Source organism: Lactuca serriola, chromosome 2, assembly GCF_051521515.1.
Source record: "Lactuca serriola cultivar US96UC23 chromosome 2, Lser_US96UC23_V15, whole genome shotgun sequence".
Classification (NCBI taxonomy): Eukaryota; Viridiplantae; Streptophyta; class Magnoliopsida; order Asterales; family Asteraceae; genus Lactuca; species Lactuca serriola.
The window spans coordinates 214,528,599-214,537,810 of record NC_136409.1 but is presented as its reverse complement, the minus strand read 5'-3'; the positions used below and the strand labels follow the sequence as shown (position 1 = coordinate 214,537,810).

Below are 9,212 nucleotides of genomic sequence, written 5' to 3'. Positions count from 1 at the left end.
CAGAGTTTACAGAGTTAGGACCGGAAGGTCCACAAAGTTAGGGCCAGAGGGTCCACAGAGTTATGGGACTGGAGGGTCCCACTGAGACACATTGACCAGAGGGTCAACAGAGTTATAGCCTTGAGTGGCTAATATGTGTTGTGTGTGGTATTTTGGGGAACTCAATAAGCATTTATGCTTACAGTGTTGTGTTATGTGTTTTAGATACCAGTGAGGATCGTGGGAAGGCGTCGGCATGATCAATACACACATGAAGAGCTTTTACATATTATGATCTTGCATGGGATGTGTTGTTATGGATTGTTATGTGATACAATGACATTTTTATAACAATTATGAATGAAAGTGTGTTTTTAAAATGTGAAAAATCAGTTGAAAATTTTGGGTGTTACAAATTCGAGGGAAAAATGAAAGAGAAAATGGTTGGATCGACCTTGAGAAAAAGGGAACACACTTCGATCTTTAGAAATAGGGGAACCCCCATTACGTTCTTAATTTCACACATATTAACTGTCAAATCAATTAGGTCATAATGGGTATATTTGATGACGCAGGTGGCTGGTGGAGAGGGAGGAGGAAGAAGATGCAGTTGAAATGGTGAAGGTGCAGGGTAGAGGAGATGCAGTGGGTATTGAAAAGGATGAAGTCGAAGTCGTCGCTGGTGAAAGTTTGGCCAGAGGCAGAAGATGGTCTCATCAGAGAAAGAAAAAAATAAGGGGGAGATGCGATTTAGAGGGGACATAGGTATGGTGGGGAAGATATGATTCATAGTTTTTCACTGATCTTTAGATGTAGGTTAATGAACTTGAAGAAGATGGGTGGAGTGTTGTAACGACCCAATTTTCACGTCCAAAAATTTCGTTATAAAACATTACATGAAAGCATTAATAGTTAAAACATTGTTTGATTAAACCATTTCACATCGAAAACCAAATTGAAAACCACAACATACGATCAATCAAATATCAGAGTATCAATCCCAGAATAAACTCATAACTGCGGAAACAAGAGAGTGTGTGTGTGTGACATGCTGCTATCGCGTCGGCTCCTTTCCCCTAGCTGATGAGGTACCTGAAACCAAAACTGAAAACCGTAAGCACGAAGCTTAGTGAGTTCCCCCCACTGTACCACTGTACCACATACCATATAATCTTATAACATACATATATTGTCAGGCATATCTGGGTGCCCGACCTACCCCTTCGGCCCTCTCGACCAGGTATTGCCAAGCATATCTGGGTGTTGGCCTCCCCTTCGGTCCTCTCGACCGGATGTTGGGGAACTATTCCTCCCCTCCACTACTACCACATAACACGTATCACAATATCAGAATCTATCTAACATGGTTGGGTATGACTACCCCTTCGGCCCTACCGACCGGATACCTCGGGGATTATCTCCCCCTACTGTCACTAGCACATAACATCATATCATACTAGCACATAAACATAACACAGGTAGTAGTAATCCCTAGATGAATATCACGGAGACAATCATCTACATACAACTCCTACTGGTGGGCCGGCATTGTGGCCGTAGACCCACCGCTACTGGAAGGTAACTCACCTCGAAGTAGCTGCTGATCTGATCGGGGACTGACTGTCTACTGCTGCTGTTGCCGCTCCGGAAATCCTCCGGCTGCAATTCCCATAACATACTCAATCAAACACTGCTAACTGTCCTTTGGGTAAAATGACCATTTTACCCCTGATCATGCCCTAAGTCAAAGTCAGAGTCAACTTTCAGTTGACCCAACTCGCCGAGTTGGCTTTCCAACTCGCCGAGTCCCTACCCAAACGATTGTCCTGAATCCCGTTTCTACTCGTCGAGTTAGGCGACGACTCGACGAGTTCTCCTTCTAGACTGATATTCAAGTCCTTCATCCTACTCGCCGAGTTGTATGAACAACTCGTCGAGTTCATCTTCATCCGATGAACACTTATGCTAAGACTCGCCGAGTTCATCTTGATCTAAGGAGATTGCCTTGAACTCGCCGAGTCAGGGCATTGACTCGCCGAGTTCCTCCATAGATGAATTCAGCTTCCAACTCACTGAGTCACACCCCGTGACTCACTGCTCACTCGACACTACGAAAAGGGGACAAACTCGGAGACTCGCAAACCGACTCGCCGAGTCAGATGAACGACTCGCCGAGTCGTTACCATGCAATTACTATATGGTCGATTCTGCTTGAATCCAGCTCATGCCATACATAAATCTGGGCTCCTAGGGCCTGGTTATCACGTAAAGTTTCCAACTTTACGTGTAAATAGACCACCATGAGGGTTTTAAGGTCCAAAATGCACCAAAAGGGGTAGATCTAGGGCTTTCATGCAATATGGTTCCAAAAAGACAGTAGATCTGAGCTCCTGGAGCTCAACCATGCCTAGATCTAAAGGTCAATCAGCTTATTACAAACCCTCAAACATACACAATCTTGGAAATGGCTCAAAGAGGACTTTAATGGAGCTATAAGAGACAATAAGCTTAAAAACAGAGGGGAAACGAGCTATACCTCAGGGGAAACGTTGGAATGACACAGAGATGCTTGGCCTCCTTCTCCTCTTCTTGATTCACTCTTCTTTCTCCTCAAAAACTTCAAGAACACCACAAAAACACTTCAAACTGACAAGGAAGCAAGGCTAGAGAGAGATACAGGGCTCTGAGGGTGAATGGGGGCGAGATTGGGGCGAGTAGGATGAAGGACTTGAATATCAGTTTAGAAGGAGAACTCGTCGAGTCGTCACCTAACTCGATGAGTAGGAACGGGATCCAGGACAATCGTTTGGGTGGTGACTCGGCGAGTTGGAAAGCCAACTCGGCGAGTCGGGTCAACTGAAAGTTGACTCTGACTTTGACTTAGGGCATGGTCAGGGGTAAAATGATCATTTTACCCAAAGGTAGGTGAACAGTGTTGATTGAGTATGTTGTGGGAATTGCAGCCGGAGGATTTCCGGAGCAGCAGCAGCAGTAGTAGGCAGTCAGTTCCCGATCAGATCAGCAGCTACTTCGAGGTGAGTTACCTTCCAGTAGCGGTAGGTCTACGGCCACAATGCCGGCCCACTAGTAGGAGTTGTATGTTAGATGATTGTCTTTATGATATCATCTAGGTTTGCTACTACCTGATATGTTGTATGCTGGCATGATATGTATATGTGATAGTTGTAGAGTTCGGTTGTTAGGACCGAAGGGTAGGTCAGACACCCCAGATATGTCTGACAGTACGTGATGATATGTTTGCATGCTGGCTTGTTGTGTTATATGAGATAAAGGTAGTAAGAGGGGACTAGTCCCTGAGGATCGGTTGTTAGGACCGATGGGTAGTCAGCACCCCAGAATGGCTTGACATGGGTAGTCAGCACCCCAGAATGGCTTGACACGGGTAGTCAGCACCCCAGAATGGCTTGACACGGGTAGGACGGCACCCCAGAACGGCCGTACCGGGTAGTCAGGCACCCCAGAATAGCCTGGCAGTATGTATGTTATGTGTTTGTATGGTATGTGGTACGATGGGGGAACTCACTAAGCTTTGTGCTTACGGTTTTCAGTTTTGGTTTCAGGTACCTCCTCAGCTAGGGGAAAGGAGCCGACGCGGTAGCAGCATGTCACACACACACACACACACACTCCTCGGTTTCTGCATTTACGAGCTTCACTGGGATTTGTACTCTGATATTTTGATTGGTTGTATGAATTGGCTTTTAGACATGGTTCACTTTGTGTTATGGTTTGATCAAACAATGTTTTTAGTTATTAATATTTTCTAAAGTAATGTTTTAAAACAAAATTTTTGGTCGTGAAAATTGGGTCGTTACACATCCTCATGTATACGTCCCTGATCGGCGCCGCCTTGCGGCTAAGCACATCGGCCACCACATTGGCCTTCCCCGGGTGGTAGAGGATCTCGCAATCATAATCCTTTACCACGTCCAACCACCGACGCTGCCTCATATTCAGATTCGGCTGATCCATGAGGTACCTCAAACTCTTGTGGTCCGTGTAGATGGTACATCGAACCCCCTAGAGGTAATGCCGCCAAATCTTGAGGGCAAAAACCACCGCCCCCAACTCCAAATCATGCGTCGAGTAGTTCGCCTCGTGAGGCTTGAGCTGCCTCGAATCGTAGGCAATGACATGCCCCCTCTGCATCAGTACCGCGCCCAACCCAGAAATGGACGCGTCGCAGTATACCACAAAATCCTCTACGCCCTATGGCAGGGCTAAGATCGGCGCCTCGCACAGTCTCTGTCTCAGCGTCTCAAACACAGCCTGCTGCTCGGGTCCCCACCGAAAGACCACGACTTTCTTCGTCAGCCGCGTCAGGGGTACGGTTATCTTGGAGAAATCCTGAATAAATCTCCGATAGTAGCCTACTAATCCCAGGAAACTCCGAATCTCAGATGGAGACTTCGGAACCTCTCATCTCATCACGGCCTCGACCTTGGCCGGATCGACCAGAATCCCGTTCTGGTTGACAAGGTGTCCGAGAAATTGCACCTCGCGCAACCAAAACTCACACTTGGAGAACTTGGCATACAAGCTCTCCCTCCTCAGGGTCTCCAACACCTCTCTCAGATGCTCCTCATGCTCCTCCTGAGTCTTGGAATAAACCAAGATGTCATCGATAAAGACTATCACAGACCGATCCAGCATCGGTCTGCATACGCGGTTCATCAGGTCCATGAATGCAGCAGGAGCATTGGTGAGCCCAAACGGCATCACCACAAACTCATAGTGGCCATAGCGCGTCCGAAACATGGTCTTTTGCGTATCCTCCTCCCTGGCCCTCATCTGATGATAACCCGAACGCAAATCAATCTTGGAGAACCAAGATGCTCCCTGAAGCTGGTCAAAGAGGTCATCAATCCTCGGGAGCGGGTAACGGTTCTTCACCGTTACCTTGTTCAGCTCCCGGTAATCTATACACATCCGATGCGACTCGTCCTTCTTCTTCACGAACAAAATCGGGGCTCCCCAGGGTGAACTACTCGGTTGAATGAATCCCTTGTCTAACAGCTCCTGCAGCTGTGTAGACAACTCCTGCATCTCAGGAGGAGCCAACCGATACGGTGCCTTGGCTATTGGAGTCGCACCAGGAACAAGGTCAATCCTGAACTCCACCTGTCGCTCCGGAGGTATCCCAGGAAGCTCCTCCGGGAAAACATCTGCAAAATCTCGAACCACCGGAACCTCGCTCACTGTCGCCTTACCCGCCTCCCGGGTATCCATCACATACGCGACATATCCTGCACATCCCTGCTGAAGGTAGCGTTTCTCCCTTGCTTTTGAACATACCGCGGGTCCACACCGCGGCCTCTCGCCATGAATCACTAACTCTCCCCCGCTTGGGGTCCTGACCCGCACTAGCTGCTGCGCGCAATCTATCACCGCCCCATTAGGGCTCAACCAATCCATGCCTATAATCACCTTGTTCCCGCGCAACGGAATGGGAACCAAGTCTACCAAGTAGCGCTCCTCAAACAAACGCAATACGCAATCTCGAAACACCATCGATGCTCGCACCGATCGATCATCAGCGATCTCTACCTCTAAAGGGCAATCTAACTCTCCCGAAGTCTCATGAAACTTCTTGCTAAGCGCAAGGGAAACAAATGATCGGGATGCACCCGAGTCGAATAACACCTGAACTGGGATGCCGTTCACATGGAACGATCCTAATGCATACATATACATACGAAGCACATATCAATATCATAACATCATAAAAATAAAATAGAGGGAAAGAATCATACCCGTCACCACATCGGGTGCGGCGCGTGCCTCCTCGGTAGTCAACTGAAACGCTCGGCTCCTCACCACCGGAGCCTCTACCTTGCCCTGCCGGCCATCCGTGATCCGCACAGTCGCTGGAGCTGGCGCCTTCACCGGCGCTGAAACTGTCAACTGGGGGCAATTGGCCTTCTTGTGGCCCCTCTGGTTGCAGTGGAAACACAACAACTCCGATGTCTGAATAACTGCTGCCGGAGCAGTGCAATCCCTGCTAAAGTGCCCACGCTTGCCGCACTTGTAGCAGCCTGATGATCCCAACCGGCACGCTCCCTCGTGCGTCTTTCCGCATTTCCTGCAGCGTCCCAGTCCCTGTTGGCCTTTCAGCCCCGCATCTGATCCCTTGGGCTTCTTCCCCGAAGCCCCTCCTGATTGACCCTCTTCTGCCTTCCGTTTCCAGATGTGCTCCAAATCTATCTCCCTCTCCCTCGCCCTGGCAATCATGGAGTCCAAGGTGGGGCAAGCTGAAAAACTAACGTGCTCCCGGATATCAGCCCGAAGCATGTCGTGATAGCGGGTCCTCCTCATATCCTCGTCACCAGCATACTGGGGCACCAATAAAGCCCTCTCCCAGAACTTGGCGGTGATCTCCGCCACAGTCTCCATCGTCTGCCTCATGTCCAGAAACTCCCTGGCCAACTGCTGAAGCTCGATAGCCGGTGCAAACTCTGCCCTGAACCTGGTCACAAAGTCCGACCAGGTCATAGCCTTGATAGTTGAGGCTCCCAACGAGTCACCCACTCACTCCCACCAATCCCGGGCTCGGTCCCGTAAACACCCGGCTGCATACCTCACCTTCGACCCCTCGGGGCAGAAGCTAGTCAACTGTACAGACTCGATGTCTGCAATCCATCGCCTGGCGGCAATGGGGTCTTTCACCCCATGGAAATCCGGTGCACCACTGCCCTTGAAGTCATTGAAGGATAGTGTGCGAGATCCCGACTGGCTAGATGCCATATCACTCCGAAATGCCCGAAGGCGATCCTCCATCAACTCCATGATCCCTTCCTTGATCGACCCAAAGAGGATGGGGGTCGACTCAAGGATGCCTCTGGTGATCTCTGACGCGATGAACTCGCGTAGTCCCTCATCTACCGGCTCGGAACCTGATCCCGAACCTGACCCCTCTCCTGAACCGCCATCTACCGGCCTCGATCGAAGTACCACCATTCTGCAATACATCACAACAAACATTAGAGGTACTGATACTTCCTGAGGGATCACTGCTACCTACGAGTTCCCTGGTCTTATCTTGGCCTTCCTTGGTTCGGGTACGGATCCTTTGCTTTCAGTAGTACGGGCCCATACTACCTTCCACATCTATCCGTACCTTCTTCAAGGAATGCCTCGACTCCACCAGATCCCTTTCACTACTGCTGATCACTGCTATACTCATCCTAGGCTTGCCCTAGGGAAATCTCTGATTCTACTCTATCCAGTCCTCAGCTGCTGCAGGCCTCCTTGTAATGCCAATTAGCCATTACCCGAATACCATCACATGTGACGAGGCTCAGATAATCCTTCGAGTACCCGACTCGTCCCTACAACGGTTGGACTCAAACAAGAGTTGCGCAGTAGGATCAAATCCGGCACTCTAAGATTATTCAACCCTGATCACATGTGACGTGACGTATTCGCCTAATGGCTAACTCCCATTATTCAGAGTCCCACATAGCACGAAGCAAGCAGCATTCAGACAAGGGTAACAATCCTAATCAACTCTATCTGCTTACAGGAATTGTACTAGCATAAAGTGCTAAGCTCATACTATCAGGCATAACCTAATCAGGCTATCCTACTTGCTGTCTACTCAATAACTAGCATGCAATTCTCATACGACTGAAACACATAAAGTAGGCACATAAGGCATCACTCCTATATCCTTAGTCCTATTCTAGCATGCTGTTCTACAAAAGTTGATAAACATAACATAAACTCGTATGGGTACTTTGGGGAACACTTACTTGAGCTCGGCCGGTCGCGCACATCACACACTTCGTTCTTTCTCGAAACTCTTTTCTCAATTTTTAGAAAACATTTTCTTTTAGAAAATCTTTTAATCCCTCGATTTGAGTTCAGACACCCCGGAAGGTGTGTCCGAATCCCTCAAACCAGGGCTCTGATACCAACTTGTAACGACCCAATTTTCACGTCCAAAAATTTCGTTATAAAACATTACATGAAAGCATTAATAGTTAAAATATTGTTTGATTAAACCATTTCACATCGAAAACCAAATTGAAAACCACAACATTCGATCAATCAAATATCAGAGTATCAATCCCAGAATAAACTCGTAACTGCGGAAACAAGAGTGTGTGTGTGTGTGTGTATGACATGCTGCTACCGCGCCGGCTCCTTTCCCTTAGCTGAGGAGGTACCTGAAACCAAAACTGAAAACCGTAAGCACGAAGCTTAGTGAGTTCCCCCACTGTACCACATACCATATAATCTCATAACATATATATATTGTCAGGCAGATCTAGGTGCCCGACCTACCCCTTCGGCCCTCTCGACCGAGTATTGCCTAGCATATCTGGGTGCTGGCCTCCCCTTCGGTCCTCTCGACCGAATATTGCCTAGCATATCTGGGTGCTGGCCTCCCCTTCGGTCCTCTCGATCGGATGCTGTGGAACTATTCCTCCCCTCCACTACTACCACATAACATGTATCACAATATCAGAATCTATCTAACATGGCTGGGTATGACTACCCCTTCGGCCCTACCGACCGGATACCTCGGGGACTATCTCCCCCCTACTGTCACTAGCACATAACATCATATCATACTAGCACATAAACATAACACAGGTAGTAGTAATCCCCAGATGAATATCACGGAGACAATCATCTACATATAACTCCTACTGGTGGGCCGGCATTGTGGCCGTAGACCCACCGCTACTGGAAGGTAACTCACCTCGAAGTAGCTGCTAATCTGATTGGGGATTGACTGTCTACTGCTGCTGCTGCTGCTCCGGAAATCCTCCGGCTGCAATTCCCACAACATACTCAATCAAACACTGCTAACTGTCATTTGGGTAAAATGACCATTTTACCCTTGATCATGCCCTAAGTCAAAGTCAGAGTCAACTTTCAGTTGACCCAACTCGCCGAGTTGGCTTTCCAACTCGCCGAGTCCCTACCCAAATGATTGTCCTGAATCCCGTTTCTACTCGTCGAGTTAGGCGACGACTCGACGAGTTCTCCTTCTAAACTGATATTCAAGTCCTTCATCCTACTCGCCGAGTTGTATGAACAACTCGTCGAGTTCATCTTCATCCGATGAACACTTATGCTGCGACTCGCCGAGTTGTATGAACAACTCGCCGAGTCTGTTCTTGATCTAAGGAGATTGCCTTGAACTCGCCGAGTCAGGGCATTGACTCGCCGAGTTCCTCCATAGATGAGTTCAGCTTCCGACT

General features: G+C 48.5%; 1 long non-coding RNA gene across 1 annotated transcript; it reads right to left on the bottom strand.

The window, feature by feature from the left end:
- Positions 1–888: 888 nt before the first annotated feature.
- LOC145088468 (uncharacterized) lies at positions 889–8,829 on the bottom strand. The gene is made up of 2 exons (XR_013701150.1): positions 5,754–8,829; positions 889–1,071 (listed from the first exon to the last, which is right to left on the bottom strand). It is a non-coding gene; the product is annotated as an uncharacterized LOC145088468 (long non-coding RNA).
- Between the last annotated feature and the right edge of the window lie 383 nt (positions 8,830–9,212).